This window comes from Phyllobates terribilis, unplaced genomic scaffold (genome assembly GCF_046119375.1).
Source record: "Phyllobates terribilis strain yellow unplaced genomic scaffold, ASM4611937v1 Scaffold_1__5_contigs__length_1240528914, whole genome shotgun sequence".
NCBI lineage: Eukaryota > Metazoa > Chordata > Amphibia > Anura > Dendrobatidae > Phyllobates > Phyllobates terribilis.
Window position 1 is genome coordinate 354,085,361 of NW_027362761.1, and position 18,836 is coordinate 354,104,196.

At 44.2% G+C, this 18,836-nt stretch overlaps 1 protein-coding gene across 2 annotated transcripts in view; it reads left to right on the plus strand.

The window, feature by feature from the left end:
- Window positions 1–18,836, plus strand: part of CCDC92 (coiled-coil domain containing 92) — a 52,986-nt gene that overhangs the window by 15,879 nt on the left and 18,271 nt on the right. The gene's annotated exons all lie outside the window — the stretch shown is intronic.

Below are 18,836 nucleotides of genomic sequence, written 5' to 3' on the forward strand. Positions count from 1 at the left end.
CTACTGTACCTCCCTAACAAAGTATGGTGACTCCAACACAGTATGATGCCCTAACTGTGATCCCCACACAGACCTCCATAGAGTATAATGGGCCCCACATAGTCCTTCATACAGTATAATGGGCTCCCCATAGTCCCCCATACCGTATAAAGGGCCCCACATACAGTGGAGAAAATAAGTATTTGATACACTGCCAATTTTGCAAGTTTTCCCACCTACAATGAATGGAGAGGTCTGTAATTTTTATCATAGGTACACTTCAACTGTAAGAGACAGAATCTTGAAAAAAATCCAGAATAACACATTGTATGATTTTTACATAATTTGCATTTTATTTAATGAAATAAGTATTTGATGAAATAGAAAAACAGAACTTAATATTTGGTACAGAAGCCTTTGTTTGCAATTACAGAGGTCAGACGTTTCCTGTAGCTCTTGACCAAGTTTGCACACACTGCAGCAGGGATTTTGACCCACTCCTCCATACAGATCTTCTCCAGATCTTTCAGCTCCCTCACAGATTTTCTATTGGGTTCAGGTCTGGAGGCTGGCTCCAGGACCTTGAAATGCTTCTTACGGAGACACTATTTAGTTGCGTGCTTTGGGTCATTGTCATGCTGGAAGTCCCAGCCACGACTCATCTTCAACGCTCTTACTGAGGGAAGGAGGTTGTTGGCCAAAATCTCGCTATACATGACCCTATCCATCCTCCCTTCAATACGGTGCAGTCGTCATGTCCCCTTTTCAGAAATGCACCCCCAAAGTATAACCTTATTTTTCGGACTATAAGACGCACCGGACCATAAGACGTACCTCGGTTTTAGAGGAGGAAAATATAAAAAAAAATGTAAGCAACAAATGTAGTCATGATGCACTGTTAAGGGGGAGTGGGTCTGCTGCTGACACTGTTGTAGGGGTAATGTCCCCCAATTCTGTTAATATCCCCCATCCTGGTATATATCCCCCCCCTTCCTATTATATGTGGCCCCCATCCTGGTATGCATGGCACCCCTCATCCCCATCCTGGTATGCATGGCACCCCTCATCCCCATCCTGGTATGCATGACACTCCTCATCCACATCCTGGTATGCATGGCACTCCTCATCCACATCCTGGTATGAATGGCACCCCTGATCTCCATCCTGGTATGCATGACACCCCTCATCCTGGTATGCGTGGCACCCCTCATCCTGGTATGCGTGGCACCCCTCATCCTGGTATGCGTGGTACCCCTCATCCTGGTATGCAAGGCACCCCTCATCCAGGTATGCATGGCACCCCTCATCCTGGTATGCATGTGACTCGCCCAGGGGGATGGGGATTACTCGGTACCCGGGCCTTTGCCTTGGGGATTTCACGGTGGTCGGCTCTTTAAAAAGGATTGATGCGTTTGTTTATTTTATAAAAGTTCGTGACGCCACCTGTGGCTTCTGGTGAGTATCACCAGCGCTGCGCAGTCCACTGAGGCCGATGATAAGGCAGCTGGATGGTATAGCTCCCCACAGGTGGAACTAGGCCTCAGGGCTGCGTATGAAGGGGGATGCAGGACAGGCGAGACCCAGCCGGGTCAGAGCAAGAACAGGGACAGACACGATAGTCACTTCAATACCTTTTACTGATGGAAATTCAGGCACGTACCGGAGCACTGTAGGGTGAAGGGTGCATATCAGGATCCCCCCCAATGAGCGAGTTTAGGGCCTCCTGTTTCTTGCCTCTGCGTAGTAAGTTTCTGACCTGCCTGGAGCTAGGCCTAACTTTGTCTCTGTCCTGTGCTGGCTGACCTTGTGGTAGGGCCTTCTCTTGGAGTTTACGCTCCCGGTATGCGGGGCCTAAGCGTCTCCCTGCTCTGTTACGTATCAGCACTTTAGCGATCCTGGGACTTTTAGTTCTCCAGGAATTCCGGTTATGCCTTACTGGGTCATAGAGATCCCGGTAAACTTCGGACCCGGTGTCCGGTAAATTCTTCGGGGTGAGCAAGTTAAGCTCCTCTGCCCCCTATGTACTAACTCTCCGCTCGCCTTCGGCCTACTCGGGCCCTCACTAGGCTACTCACACTAGCGGCAGCTTGCCGCGCTTCACCGATCTTATTGCGCCGGCACACCTAAAGCTCACTTCCCTGAGCTACACTGAGTCTTGACTGTGCTCCACTGCAGACTGACCTCTCTCAGGCTTCTTTACTGCAGGAACTCTCTCAACAGACTTGGTTCTCTGTTGACTCCAGTCTAGACTAACTGCTGCCTGGCTCCACCTCCCCTATTTATATCCCTAACGGGCTCCCTCTGCTGGTCTGAGGTGGAAGGTGGAGATGTGTGAATGGTTATGGGGGCCTCTTGTGGAGGAATCCATCAATGCACTCTTCCAGGATCTGTGATACCAAGCGCAGCTGGGCGTCACACATGGCACCCCTCATCCCGGTATTGATTGTACCCCTCATCCTGGTATGCACGGCACCCCTCCATCCTGGTATGCATGACACCCCTCCATCCTGGTATGCATGGCACCCCTCCATCCTGGTATGCATGGCACCCCTGATCCCCATCCTGGTATGCATGGCACCCCTGATCTCCATCCTGGTATGCATGGCACCCCTCATCCCTATCCTGATATGCAAGGCCCCCCTCATTCTTGTCCTGATATGCATGGCCCCCCTCATCCCTCTTCCTGGTATGCAAGGCACCCCTCATCCTGGTATGCATTGTACCCCTCATCCTGGTATTCATGGCATCCCTCCATCCTGGCACCCCTGATCCCCATCCTGGTATGCATGGCACCCCTGATCTCCATCCTGGTATGCATGGCACCCCTCATCCCTCATCCTGCTATGCATGGCACCCCTCATCCTGGTATGCATGGCACCCCTCATCGTGGTATGCATTGTACCCCTCCACCCTGGTATGCATGGCACCCCTGATCTCCATCCTGGTATGCATGGCACCCCTCATCCCTATCCTGATATGCAAGGCCCCCCTCATTCTTGTCCTGATATGCATGGCCCCCCTCATCCCTCTTCCTGGTATGCAAGGCACCCCTCATCCTGGTATGCATTGTACCCCTCATCCTGGTATTCATGGCATCCCTCCATCCTGGCACCCCTGATCCCCATCCTGGTATGCATGGCACCCCTGATCTCCATCCTGGTATGCATGGCACCCCTCATCCTGGTATGCATGGCACCCCTCATCCTGGTATGCATGGCACCCCTCATCCTGGTATGCATTGTACCCCTCATCCTGGTATTTGGTCTGCACCGTGTATGTATGTATGTATATATATATATATGTTATATATACATACATACACGGTACAGACCAAAAGTTTGGACACACCTTCTCATTTAAAGATTTTTCTGTATTTTCATGACTTTGAAAATTGTACATTCACACTGAAGGCATCAGAACTATGAATTAACACATGTGGAATTATATACTTAACAAAAAAGTGTGAAACAACTGAAAATATATCTTATATTCTCGGTTCTTCAAAGTAGCCACCTTTTGCTTTGATGACTGCTTTGCACATAGCAGTTGTTACTGATAAGATTCTATCTCCTATCTCAGTAATGGGAAAGTCTGTCTCCACTGATTATAGACTTTAACCATGAATTGAGAATGACAGATCAGTTCTGGAGGAGAAAGAAGCAGATTTCTCTGATAAGATACATTACAAAGTTGCTTATTTTCATATGTACTATTGATTTAGGAAATAAAAATGAAATGATGGTTACTCTTTAACCACTTCCCGACCGCCCACTGTAGATAAACGTCCGCGCTGCCTGGGCTCTGTGCAGCGCGGACGTTTAAAAACGGTGGGTGGTCCCGCAGCGCTCAGGACCCCCAGGGTCTTGCAAGCACTGCGGGAGCGGTGCAGAGCGATAGCTCTGACAGGGAACATCATCGGGACCTGATTGGATCAGGTCCCAGTGATGTTAACCCTTTGCTGTCTTCTATATGCCGCGATCTATAGTGATCGCGGCATATAAAAGACAGCAGGAGGAGAGGGGGTCGTCCACTTACCTCTCCGGCGGCCCCCTTATACCTTCCAGGACCTGACGTTGCTATGGCAGCTGGAGGTCACATGACCGCCTCCAGATCTACCATATATGGTGTCCTGCCTGGCTCAGCCTGCAGCTGAAGCCAGGCAGGAGACTGACTGTGAAACAGTCAGGGAAGATCTCATGTAATGTAATACATGTCTATTACATTACATGAGATCAGTGATCAGAAAAATAAAAATTAATGTCCCATACAGGGACTAAGTAAAAATGTAAAAAAAAAAGTAAAAAAAAATGTTTTTAAACTGTTAAAAAAAAATTACAAAATAAATAAAAATAAAAAAATAAAATATTAAACCGATAAATCCGTATATTTATGCAAAAATAAAAAAAGTACACATATTTGGTATCACCGCGTCCGAAACAACCCGAGCTATAAAACTGTCACACTAATTAACTCCTTCTGTGCACACCGTAATAAAAATAAATAAAAAACGGAGCAAAAAACTATGCTTTTTCCTCATATCGCCAAACAAAAAGTGGAAAAAAATGCGATCAAAAAGCAAAATGGAAATAAAAATGGTACCGCTGAAAACGTCATCTTGTTCCGCAAAAAACAAGCCACCATACAGCTCCATCAGCCGAAAAATAAAAAAGTTATACCTCTCAGAATAAAGCAATGCAAAAAAAATATTTTTTCTATAAAATGGTTTTATTGTGTAAAAGCGCCAAAACATAAAAAAATATACAGTAAGTGTAGTATCGCTGTAAATGTACTGACCCGAAGAATAACGCTGCCTTATCACTTTTACCACACGCAGAACGGCATAAAAAAAAACCTCAAAAAACAATTCCTGAATTGTTGGTTTTTGTTAATTTTACCTCCCAAAAAACAGAATAGAAAGCGATCAAAAAATGTCACGTACCCAAAAATGGTACTAATAAAAATGTCAACTCGTCCCGCAAACAACAAGCCGTCACATGACTCTGTCGGCCAAAATCTGGAAAAATTATAGCTCTCAAAATATGGCGATGCAAAAACTAGATTTTGCAAAAGAAAGCGTCTTTTAGTGTGTGACAGCTGTCAGTCATAAAAACCCGATATAAATCTGGTATCTCTGTAATCGCACCGACCCGAAGAATAAAGTAATCTAATCAGTTATATCACGCTAGGAACGGCGTAAAAAATAAATAAAACCAATTCTTCACCTGCTACTGATTAGTTTATTATGTCTCCCAAAGATCGCAGTAAGGCGCAGAGCCTTACATTTATAATAATAAGTAATAATAAGTTTTTATTTTTATAGCGCCAACATATTCCGCAGCACTTTACAAATTTTAGGGGGGACATATACAGACAATACAGAATAAGCATATCTCATATCGAAAGGAGTGAGGGCCCTGCTCGCGAGCTTACAGTCTATGAGGAAGTGGGGGAGACACAAAAGGTAAAAAGTACATATATTGTATAATGTATAATGCAGCCTTGATATACTGAATAGGATAAATATTAATACATGGACTGGTCGTCAGCCAGTATGTGTGCAGTCCTGACAGAGGCTATTATGTGCATGGTTGGTATGAACCCGAAGTTGAATTAGATTTTAATATGGGGGAAAACTGGGACGGACAGAGTGTGTTTAGGCGATACGCCAGTCTAAAGAAATGTGTTTTTAGGGTTCGCTTGAAACTGTGGGTATTGGGAATTAATCGAACTGTCCTGGGTAGTGCATTCCAAAGAATTGGCGCAGCACGCGAGAAATCTTGGAGACGGGAGTGGGAAGTTCGGATTATGGAGGATTTTAGTTTTAAGTCATTTGCAGAACGCAGGGCACGTGTAGGGTGGTAGACTGAGACAAGGGAGGAGATGTAGGGGGCTACTGAAGCATGGAGCGCTTTGTGGGTAAGCGTGATAAGTTTAAATTGAATTCTATATTGGATGGGTAACCAATGCAATGACTGGCACAGGGAAGAGGCATCGGAGTAGCGGTTGGCGAGGAATATGATCCTGGCTGCTGCGTTCAGGACGGATTGGAGAGGGGAGAGTTTAGTAAGAGGGAGACCGATTAGTAGAGCGTTGCAATAGTCAAGACGAGAATGAATAAGAGCTACAGTAAGAGTTTTTGCTGAGTCAAAGGTGAGAAAAGTCCTGATTCTTGAGATGTTTTTGAGGTGTAAATGACATGAACGAGCGAGTGATTTGATGTGAGGAGTGAAAGAAAGATCTGAATCAAAAATGACCCCAAGACAGCGGGCTTGTTGCTGGGGAGTAATGGTTGAGCCACAAACGGAAATGGCAATATTGGGCACAGGTAGGTTAGTGGAGGGAGGAAAGACGAGTAGTTCAGTTTTTGACAGATTCAGTTTTAGGCAGAGGGAGGACATGATGTTAGACACAGCAGAAAGACAATCACTGGTCTTTTGTAGTAATGCAGGGGTGATGTCCGGAGCAGAGGTGTATAATTGGGTGTCATCAGCATAGAGATGGTACTGAAAACCGAATCTACTGATTGTTTGTCCAATAGGAGCGGTGTATAAGGAGAAAAGAAGGGGGCCTAGGACTGATCCTTGAGGAACCCCGACAGTAAGAGGAAGTAGGGAGGAGGAGGAGCCAGCAAAAGACACAGAGAAGGAGCAGTCAGAGAGATAAGAGGAGAACCAGGAGAGAACAGTGTCCTTGAGGCCAATAGAGCGGAGCATAGTGAGCAGGAGCTGGTGATCCACAGTGTCGAATGCTGCAGAGAGATCCAGGAGAATCAGCAGGGAGTAGTGACCATTAGATTTAGCTTTTAGTAAATCATTAGAGACTTTAGTGAGGGCAGTTTCAGTAGAATGTAAAGAGCGGAAACCAGATTGTAAAGGGTCAAGAAGAGAGTTGTCTGAGAGATAGCGGATAAGACGGGAATGGACCAGGCGTTCCAGGAGTTTAGATATAAAGGGAAGATTGGAAACAGGTCTGTAGTTGGCCGTGCAGTTCTGGTCGAGGGATGGTTTTTTAAGTAATGGTTGTATGCTGGCGTGTTTAAAAGAAGAGGGAAAGATACCAGATGAGAGGGAAAGGTTGAAAATTTTAGTTAGGTGAGTGGTGACAGCTGGAGCAAGGGACTGAAGGAGATGTGAGGGAATAGGGTCACTGGTGCAGGTGGTAGGGCGAGAAGATGCAAGGAGCCTGATCACTTCATCTTCCGTGACTGGTTCGAAGTCAGAAAATGAGCAAGATACAATGTGGCGGGGGAGAGCATGCATAACATTTGGGGATTTGGAGAAAATTTCCTGTCGGATATGGTCAATTTTTTCTTTGAAATAATTGTCCAGATCGTCAGCGCTGAGGTCGGTGGTCGGGGCCTGTGTTGTTTGATTGAGGAGAGAATGAAACGTGTCAAAGAGTCGTTTAGGATTATTGGAAAGTGAGATTATGAGGTTGTTAAAGTAGGTTTGTTTGGAGAGGTGAAGGGCAGAGTTATATGTTTTCAGCATAAATTTATAGTGGAGGAAATCTTCGGGCAGATTTGATTTTCTCCACAGCCGTTCAGCGCACCTGGAGTACCTCTGGAGAAGACATGTTTGAGGCGTGTGCCAGGGTTGTCGCAGTCTATGCCGAATTTTTCTTTGTGTAGGAGGTGCGGCTTCATCCAGGGCACATAGCATTATTTTGTTATAATGCTTCAATGCAGAGTCGGGACATGAGAGGGAGGAGATTGGGGCCAATGATGATTGCAACCTTTTTATAAATTTCTGGGTGTTAACGGCGCGTAAATTTCAATAAGTGTGGACGGTGGGAGTGTCTTGAGTAGAGTCACAGTTCTTGACAGAGAATGAAAGAAGATTATGGTCAGAGAGTGGAAGGGGAGAGTTAGTAAAGTCATGTACTGAGCAAAGCCGGGAGAACATCAGGTCCAATGTGTTCCCGTCCTCATGTGTAGGAGAATTAGCAAGCTGTGAAAGGCCGAAGGAGGAGGTTAGTGATAAAAGATGCGTGGCAGATGGGGAAAGAGGATCGCCAATTGGGATGTTAAAGTCTCCCATGATTATCGTGGGGATGTCGCAGGATAGAAAATTTGGAAGCCAGGCAGCAAAGTGATCCAGGAATTGACGGGGGGGACCTGGAGGGCGATAGACAACCGCCACTCGCAGGGAGAAGGGCCGGTAGAGTCTGACTGTGTGGGCCTCAAAAGAAGGGAAGGTACAGGGGGGATAACCTGAAAAGTACATTTTGTTGAAAGAAGCAGACCAACACCTCCACCTGATCTGTTGTCAGGTCGTGGAGTATGAGAGAAATGTAGGCCACCATAGGAGAGAGCTGCAGCGGCGGTGGTGTCCGACTGCTGGATCCAGGTTTCAGTGAGAGCCAGAAGGTTGAGGGAATTAGAGAGGAAAAAGTCATGGATGTAAGAGAGTTTATTACATGCTGAGCGTGCATTCCAAAGGGCACAGTTGAATGAGACAGAAGATATGCAGGGAATATTAATGAGATTAGCAGGGTTTCTGAATGTAACAGGGAAAGAGTTAGTGTTATTATTACTGGAGGGTCCTGGGTTGGGAGAAATATCACCTGCGACTAATAGAAGGATGATACAGAGAGTGAGCAGATGGTTGAGTGATTTGTGAGAGCGTTTCCTGCGTTGTATGGTGGGAATGAATTGATCTGCGTGGTATAACATTGTGAAGAGAGCATGACAACTGTACATAGGAGAAGAGAGGAGTGAGGGATTAATATGGATGAAGTGTGCCGCATTTGTGGGAGAACGCTGAATGTGGATGATTGTAGCAACCAGAGTATAAATGGCACAGATACAAATGGTGAATACTGTTTGCCAAAAAAGATGACCTGGAAGCAAGTTTGTTTGTTTGTCTTGCATGTCTTACCTGTCTCCTGCCCTGTCCAACTGCCATTTTCTAACTGCCAGGGCACTTTGATAAATTATGGCTCTTCGATAAAGTATGCATAAATGCTATATGCATAAATGCCCCCGCATAAATGCTGCCCCTTAACTAAGTCTCAATATATAGGGACGTATCTGCTTAGATCTACACAGATTTAACTCATTAACAATCAATCACTAGCTTAAAAGACAGCAGGAGACCATAAAGTGCACTTACTCCAGAGTTTCCGTGTAAATCTCTGAAATATGTGATTCAGCCGGAACCCATGACGGAAGATTCCCTGTAATGAGGCAGATATAGGCCACTGTGGATGCCGTCTGGCCTGGGATCCCACGGTGTCATTTGTTTTAGGCGTGCATAAAAGTGCGGTTGGCCACAGTTTTGTGCACTTCTGAAAAAAAGGACACCGCTAAACAGAGGCCAGACGGAGTCCAGAGTAACTCTGCTGCCTCATTACAGTGAATGGATCCCACAGGGGTTTCATCTGAATTACATCACTTGGAAATTTAGATGGAAACCCCCGATGTAAGTGCTCAGCCTAGAGCGCCGGATAAATGTTACGTAAAATGTTCCCAATAAAAGCTTCAACTCAGTCCTCAAAAAAAGCTAGTCCCCACTCAGGTCCGTCATCTGTTAAAAATATAAGGGACTTCCAAGTTACTGGTAGCAGAAAGGCTCTGGAAAAGCGAAATGGCCCTTGCCCCCCAAAAGAAATTCAGAAAATTTTGTGCTCCCAAATCCAAATGCCTATTCTACAATAATTTGTTCTCCAATTGTCAAATAGCACTCCGTCCCCCCCAGATCTCGCCGTATGGCTGAGCGGTACGATACAGCCACATATGGGGTATTGCCACTTTTAGAAGAAATTGTGTGACACATTTCGGCACCATTTTTACCCATTGCCCTGTGTGAAAATGTAAAATCTGAGGGTAAAACAATTTTTTGTGGTAAAAATATAATTATGCTTTTTTCACTGCCCAATGGTATAAATGTAAAAATTAAAAAATACTCACTACTTCCCTAGATGAATTCCTTGAGAGGTGTAGTTTACAAAATGGGGTCACTTGTGGGGGTTTCGGCATGTCAGCGACTCTTCAAATGTGACATGGTGTCTGCAACCTATCCCAGCCAACATAGCGCTCCTTTCTCTTCCGAACCCTGCCGTACACCAAAGCAGTGGTTTGCCTCCACATATGGGGTATCGGCGTGTTCAGGAGAAATTGCACAACAAATTTCATGGTGCAATTTTTCCTATTAGGCTGAGTTCACACGATGCGTATTTCATGCGTTTCCGCGGCGTTTTTGCAGTTGCGTAAACGCCGCGGAAACGCATGAAAAACGCATGGTAGAAGGGAAGCAATGTTCCCCAATGGAAATCCGCATGTGCTGTGCCCATGATGCGGATTTTTCCGCAGCGTAAACGCTGCGCTCAAAAATCCGCAGCATGTCATTTAATCTTGCGTAAATGCGGCATTTTCGCCGCCATTGACTTGCATTAGAACGCGCCAATACCGCAAGACTGCATCTGTACTTGCGTAATTGGCGCGTTCTAATGTGCGGATGGTACCCGGGTGTGGAGGAGAGGAGAGTCTCCTCCACACCCAGGTACCATTAAAAAAGCTGTAAAACAAGAATAAAATAAAAAATATATATATACTTACCATCTGTCGGCCCGCGCAGCGCTCCTGCTTGCTTCCCGGCACTTGCAGTGAGTTGTAGGACCTGCGGTGACGTCAGAGTCATGTGACGGGTCACGTGACGCTGACGTCGGCAGGTCTTTCAATTCAAAGTTGCCGGCAGCCGGGAGAACGGAGTGAGCAGGACAGCGCGGGCCATCGGAGGTAAGTATATACACTCTCTCGGGTCACACTATATAAATCCATGCTGTTTGCATGGATTTATATAGTGTGACCTAGTTGTCAAGCACTTTCCAAGTGATGCTAAAATCGCCTGGAAAGCGCTTGTCAATCTGCATGCGGAAACGCATGTGAATCTGCATGTGGATCCCCATGTATTCTGCAGGAAAAACACATGCACAATCTGCATGCGTTTTTTCTGCCAGGGAGATGCAGAAATGATGCAGAAATTTTCTGCTTCATTTCTGCATCGTGTGCACATAGCCTTACCCTTATGATAATGCAAAATTAAGGGATGAAAAACGTTTTTGTGGGAAAAATGTGAAAATTTTATTTTCACAGCTCAATATTATAAACTTCTGTGAAGCACCTTGGGGTTCAAGGTGCTCACCACACACACATCTAGATAAGTTCCCTAAGGGGTCTAGTTTACAAAATGGTGTCACTTATGGAACACTGTTTAGGAACATCAGGAGCTCTCCAAACGCAACATGGCGTCTGCTAATTATTCAGACAAATTTTACATTCAAAAAGTCTAATGGCGCTCCTTCCCTTCCGAACCCTGCCGTGCGCCCAAACAGTGGTTTTCCCTCACATATGGGATATCAGCGCGCTCAAGAGAAATTGCACAAAAAATTTTGGGGTCCATTTTTTCCTGTTACCCCTGTGAAAATAAAAAAAAATGGGTCTAAAGTAACATTTTTGTGAAAAAAGTTAAATGTTCATTTTTTTCTTCCACATTCCAAAAATTCCTGTGAAGCACCTGAAGGGTTAATAAAGTTCTTGAATGTGGTTTTGAGCACCTTGAGGGGTGCAGTTTTTAGAATGGTGTCACTTTTGGGTATTTTCTGTCATAAAGACCCCTCAAAGTCACTTCAAATATGATGTGGTCCCTAAAAAAATGTTTTTGTAAATTTGTTGGAAAAATGAGAAATCGCTGGTCAACTTTTAACCCTTATAGCTCCCTAACAAAAAAAAATTTTGGTTCCAAAATTGTGCTGATGTAAAGTAGACATGTGGGAAATGTTATTTATTAACTATTTTGTGTGACATATCTCTCTGATTTAAGGGCATGAAAATTCAAAGTTTGAAAATTGCAAAATTTTCAAAATTTTCGCCAAATTTCCGATTTTTTCACAAATAAACGCAAGTGATATCAAAGAAATTTTACCACTATCATGAAGTACAATATGTCACGAAAAAACAATCTCAGAATCAGTGGGATCCGTTGAAGCCTTCCAGAGTAATTACTTCATAAAGTGACAGTGGTCAGAATTGAAAAAATTGGCCCGGTCACGAAGGCAAAAACAGGCTCTGGTGCGAAGTGGTTAAGGAAAAGTTGGGAAGAATGTAGAAAATTTTTACTATACTTTGTTTTTTTTCTTTAGACAAAATTTGTTCTCTTGACAATAAAATGCTGTGTTCAAAACTCCCATTTTTCAGTGTTTTCACAGGGCTTTTCGTGGCATTGATGCTTCTTTTAGGTGCAAATTACATACTTTGTCCAAAGTACATGTTTGATGAAGTTTAGTTTTACTCATCAAGAACACTGCGAAACACTTTCTCATTGCTTTCTATGTGTGAAAAACCACTGAAAGAGTTGACATGCTGCAGATTTCAAAAAACACTAAAATTCTCAAATTCTTTTGGAGAAAAAAACAAGTGTGTGCATGAGATTTCTGAAATCTCATAAATTTTACTTGTACTTTAATAAAAAAGCCTATACTCACCTTCCATGCTGGCGCCTTCCCAGCAGTGTCAGTACTCGCGGTCCCGGGGCTCTGGTGTAGGAAATGACGCCGGTGCCCAATCAACGCTGACGTCACTGTCTCCCCCTTCGTACCGATTGAACATGAAGAGGAAGTCCGAGCAGCTGCAGCCTGGACTTCCTCTTCATGTTCAATCCGTACGTAGGCGGGGACATTGACTCTAGCGCTGATTGGGCGCCGGCGTCACGTGTCACAACAACAGCACGAGAGCCCGGGACCGTGAGTACTGACACCGCTGGAACGGCACCAGCACGGGAGGTAAGCATAAGCTTTATTATTTTATCAGAGTCAAACAATTAGTTCAAGAAGGGGTTGTCCTAGTAGTGGACAACCACTTTAAAGGGTTTGTCCCATGATGTCTTTTCAGGAACACCCCTCTCCACTGCTTCCCAGCTTCAGTTTTGCTGAGGTAGATGTGTGCCCTTCTTTGATTGACATCGCGGACCAGCTGCACCGTCTTGCCGCTGGCCTGAATTGTGCGCTCTCCAATGCTGCTATATGAGGCAGCTTTGCCTCTGCGGCATCCGAGGAGCATGGTGGCACTAAAGCTAGCTGGGTTTGGGAGCTAAAAGTATGCTCCGTAATCCTGACCAGCTTCAGAGCAGCACTTACAATCTATATTGGGAAGAGCTTGTAAGCACTGCACATGTTTGGCTTCAAGTACTAGACTGCAACAATGGCCGATAACCTAGACAATGAGCCATAAACAATAACATTAAAAACCCTTCCGTAGAGTGAAGAGGAATTTTCATAACAAGTAATTGCAAAAATTGCTTATTACGGCGAATAAGCTTCTTTACCTTGGCATGCCAGAGCTGGTATGTCACTCTCCACAAGGCGAAACATTACTCTTCGACCTTTGTCCAGAGCATCTCATCTAGCCAAATCATTTCTCATACTTTGCACTGACAAGGGGCAATAGCCTGAAACACCATGACTGCAAATTGAGATTCTGATTTGGCTTTTATCCTAAGACATATTGCACGACTCGTTAAGGGGTCGATTGTAACATAGTTTTTAAGGTTGAAGGAAGACTAAGTCCATCTAGTTCAATCCATAGCCTAACATGTTGATCCAGAGGAAGGCAAAAAAAAAACGTGGCAAACACCAAGCTCCACATTGGGGAAAAAAATTCCTTCCTGACTCCAGACTAGTTCCCTACGCCTCAACGCCCTATCAAGGAATCTAGTATATATAACCTGTAATATTATACTTTTCAAGAAAGGCGTCCATGCCCTTCTTAAATTTTAGTAGTGAATCACTCATTACAACATCATGCGGCAGAGAGTTCCATAGTCTCACTGCTCTTACAGTAAAGAATCCACGTCTGTGATTATGATTAAACCTTCTTTCCTCCAGACGTAGAAGATGCCCCCTTGTCCCCGTCTCAGGCCTCAGAGTAAAAAGATCAGTAGAAAGGTCTTTGTACTGTCCCTTCATATACTTGTACATAGTAATAAGATCACCCCTAAGCCTTCGTTTTTCCACAGTAAATAACCCCAAGTGTAATAACCTATCTTTGTATTGCAGACCCCCCCAGTCCTCTAATAACCTTGGTCGCTCTTCTCTGCACCCGCTCTAGTTCAGCTATGTCTTTCTTATACACCGGAGACCAGAACTGTACAAAGTATTCTAAGTGTGGTCGCACTAGTGACTTGTATAGAGGTAAAATTATATTCTCCTCATGAGCATCTATGCCTCTTTTAATGCATCCCATTATTTTATTTGCCTTTGCAGCAGCTGCCTGACACTGGCCACCAAACGTGAGCTTGTCGTTCACTAATACACCCAGGTCTTTTTCAGTGACAGTTTTGCCCAGTGTTTTACAATTAAGCATATAATTATACATTTTATTTCCTCTACCCAAGTGCATTACTTTACATTTATCCCCTTTAAAGCTCATTTGCCATTTATCAAGCTTCTAGTTTACATAGATCCTCCTGTAATATAAAATTGTCCTCCTCTGTATTGATTACCCTGCAGAGTTTAGTGTCATCTGAAAATATTGAAATACTACTCTGTATGCTCCCTACAAGGTCATTAATAAATATGTTAAAAAGAAGCGAGCCCAATACTGACCCCTGTGGTACCCCACTGTTAACTGAGACCCAGTCTGAGTGTGTTCCATTAATAACCACCCTTTGTTTCCTATCACTGAGCCAGTTCTTAACCCACATACATATATTTTCCCCTATCCCCATTATTCTCATTTTATGTATCAACCTTTTGTGTGGAACCGTATCAAAAGCTTTTGAAAAGTCCATATACACAACATCCACTGTTTTTTCCTTGGTCCAGTCCGGAACTTACCTCCTCATAAAAGATGATCATATTAGTTTGACAGGAACGGTCCCTCGTAAACCCATGTTGATATTGGGTCATGAGGTTATTCTTCTTCAGATACTCTAGTATAGCATCTCTTAGGAAACCCTCCTGGATTTTACCCACAGTAGAGGTTAAGCTTACCGGCCTATAATTTCCAAGTTCGGTTTTTGTCCCCTTTTTGAATATTGGAACCACATTTGCTATACGCCTGTCCTGTGGTACAGACCCTGTTATTATGGAATCTTTAAAGATTAAAAATAATGGTCTATCTATGACATTACTTAATTCCTGCAGTACTCGCGGGTGTATCCCATCCGGGCCCGGGGATTTGCCAACTTTAGTGATTTTTAGACGCCACCGTACTTCCTGCTGGGTTAAGCAAGTGACATTTTAATGGAGAATTTTTGTCATCACTAATCATGTTTTCTGTCATGCGATTTTCTTGTGTAAATACTGTTGAAAAAAAAAATCATTTAGCATATTGGCTTTTTCCTCATCCTCATCCACCATTTCACCCAGACTATTTTTAAGGGGGCCAACACTATCATTTTTTAGTTTTTTACTATTTATGTAGTTAAAGAATATTTTGGGATTATTTTTACTTTCTCTAGTCTCTCTGTCTCAATCTTTGCTGCCTTGATTTGGTTTTTACAGAATTTATTTAATTTTCTGTATTTATTTAATGCCTCATCACTACCTCCTTGCTTTATTTCTCTAAGGCTATGTGCCCACGTTGCGGAAATGAAGCAGAAAATTTCTGCTTCATTACCGCATGTCCTCTCCCGGAAAAACGCATGCGGAATTCCGCAAGCGTTTATCGCGCGTTTTTCATGCGTTTTCGACATGCGGAATTGCCTTGCGTTTTTTATTGCATTGTATAAGGCAATTCCGCTTGCGGAAACGCAAAATTAATGAACATGCTGCGGATTTTTGAACGCAGCATAAACGCTGCGGAAAAATCCGCAGCATGGGCATAGAACTTGCGGATTCTCATTGGGGACCATGGGGTGCGGATTACCAAGCGTTTTACAAGCGTTTCCGCTGCGGAAAATCCGCAGCAAAAACGCTTGTAATCCGCAACGTGGGCATGCAGCCTTAATGCTTTTTTTTTGTCACTTATTGCGCCCCTTACAGCTCTATTTAGCCATAGTGGTTTCCTCCTATTTCTAGCATGTTTATTCCCATAGGGTATATATTGTGCACAGGTCCTATTCAAGATGCTAATAAATGTCTCCCATTTGCTTTGTGTAGTTTTATGTCTCAGGATATCGTCTCAGTTTATTGCACTAAGATCATCTCTCAACAGTTGGAAATTTGCCTTCCTGAAGTTTAGTGTCCTTGTAACCCCTCTACTACACATCTTATTAAAGGATACATGAAAACTTATTATTTTGTGATCACTATTACCCAAGTGACCCCCTATTCATATATTTGATATGCGGTCTGGCTTGTTGGTTAATATTAGGTCTAGCAGTGCCCCCCTTCTTGTTGGGTCCTGAACCAGTTGTGAAAGGTAATTGTCTCTCATAGTTGTCAAAAACCTATTACCTTTGCTTGAACTACAGGTTTCTGTTCCACAATGTATTTCAGGGTAGTTGAAGTCCCCCATAATAATGACTTCTAATTGAGTCGCTGCTTCATCTATTTGCTTTATGAGGATATTCTCCGCTGCTTCCATTATTTTTGGAGACTTAGGCTGAGTGCCCACGTAGCGTTTTTCAAGCGTTTATGCTGCGGAATTTCCGCAGCATAAACGCTTGTGAAACGCTAGGTAATCCGCACCCCATGGTCCCCAAGGGGATTCCGCATGTTCTATGCACATGCTGCGGATTTTTCCGCAGCGTTTATGCTGCGTACAAAAATCCGCAGCATGTCATTTAATTTTGCGGAAGTGCAGCGGAACTCCCGCCATTGACTTGCATTGAGACGCATAGAAATCGCGACTGTACATTTTTACAAGCGGCTTCTATGCGTCTCTATGTGCGGATGGTACCCAGTTCTGGAGGAGAGGAGACTCTCTTCCAGACCTGGGTACCATTCTACCTGTAAAAAAAGAATAAAATAACAAATAAAGTTTATACTCACCTTTCCGAAGGCTTCTCTCTGAATGCCGGCATCGCTTGAGGACCTGCGGTGAAGTCACAGTCATGTGACCGCAGGCCCTTCACCGCTCTGTCTCGCGATATGCTGATAGCCGGGAACCAGCCAGGAAGCAGCGCTGCAGCCACGCCGGGGCCTCGGGGGTGAGTATAGCTTTATTTGTTTTAATTTTTACGGTTCACACTGTATAAATCCATGCTGTTTGCATGGATTTATACTGTGTGACCTAGTTGTCAAGCACTTTCCAAGTGATGCTATCGCATGGAAAGCGCTTGTCAATCTGCATGCGGAAACGCAAGTGAATCCGCATGTGGATCCGCATGTATTCTGCAGGAAAAACGCATGCACAATCTGCATGCGTTTTTTCTGCCAGGGAGATGCAGAAATGCTGCAGAAATTTTCTGCTTCATTTCTGCATCATGGGCACATAGCCTTATAACAAACCCCTATCAGTAATTTATTATTTTTTCCCCCTCCCCTTATCTCCACCCACAGGGACTCTACATTTTCATTAGATTCACATATATTCTCACACAAGATGGGTTTTAAGGATGATTTTACATGTAAACACACACACACCCCTCGCTTGTTTGTACGGTCATTTCTGAACATACTATAGCCCTGTAAATTAACTGCCCAGTCATGGCTCTTGTCCAGCCATGTCTCAGATATCCCCACCATGTCATAATTATTTTCCAACAAAATTAATTCTAATTCCTCTATTTTGTTGGTGAGGCTTCTGGCATTAGTGTACATGCATTTTATATATCTCTCTGTACCTCTATTCCTTCTTACTATATTGACTCTTCTAACCCCACCCCCAATTTCTTTATTTGTGCCCAGGTCACTATCTGCACTATCTTCCCCACCTATAAAATGAATACCCTCCCCCCCAATCCCTTGTTTAAACACTCCTCCAACCTTATAGCCATTTTCTCCCCCAGCACAGCTGCACCCTCCCCATTGAGGTGCAGCCCGTCCCTAGCGTAGAACCTGTAGCCAACTGAGACGTCGGCCCAGTTCTCCAGGAACCCAAACCCCTCCTTCCTACACCAGTTCCTGAGCCACTTATTTATCTTCCTAATCTCCCGTTGCCTCTCTGGCGTGGCACGTGGTACAGGTAGTATTTTAGAGAATACCACCTTCGAGGTCCTTGCTTTAAGCTTGCAGCCTAATTCCCTGAAATCATCTTTAAGGACCTTCCACCTACCTCTAACTTTGTCATTTGTGCCAATGTGCACCATGACCCCTGGTTCCTCACCAGCCCCTCCCAGTAATCTGTCAACCCGATCAGCGATGTGCCGGACTCGAGCGCCAGGTATGCAGCACACTGTTTGACGATCCCTGTCTTTGTGACAGATTTCCCTATCTGTTCCCCTAATAATTGAGTCCCCCACTACCAGCACCTGCCTGGCCTGCCCTGCTCTACTATTTCCCCCCTTACTGGAGCTGACACTCCTCCGGCTTTCAGAGGACATACCTTGCTGCAGCAGTGCTACCCCTGTACCGACACCCCCCTCGTGCCAACTTTGCAAACTTATTGCGGTGTGACTTGTAGGATTGCTGTTTCCAACAGATGGCGCTATAGAGTTCAAGTCCTCTTCCTCTCTGAAGAGGCAGTTTGCATATTGTTTTTTACATGCCTTTTTCAATTTTACCATTTAAGATGAGAATAACCCTTTCAGTATAACCACTGTGAAACATACTGATTTGATTGTCTGATCCAGCATAATATAAAAATGTCTAATAATAATAACACATTACGTCTTTGGGGCTGATTTATGCCTATTTGGTCCATAATTAATATCATCCATTAATAAACCCATGAGTTTGGTATCTTCAGCTACAATATGGTGCATCTACTTCTCTCTGCATTGTTTTTCCTACTTTTAATATTTTGATCTGAATTA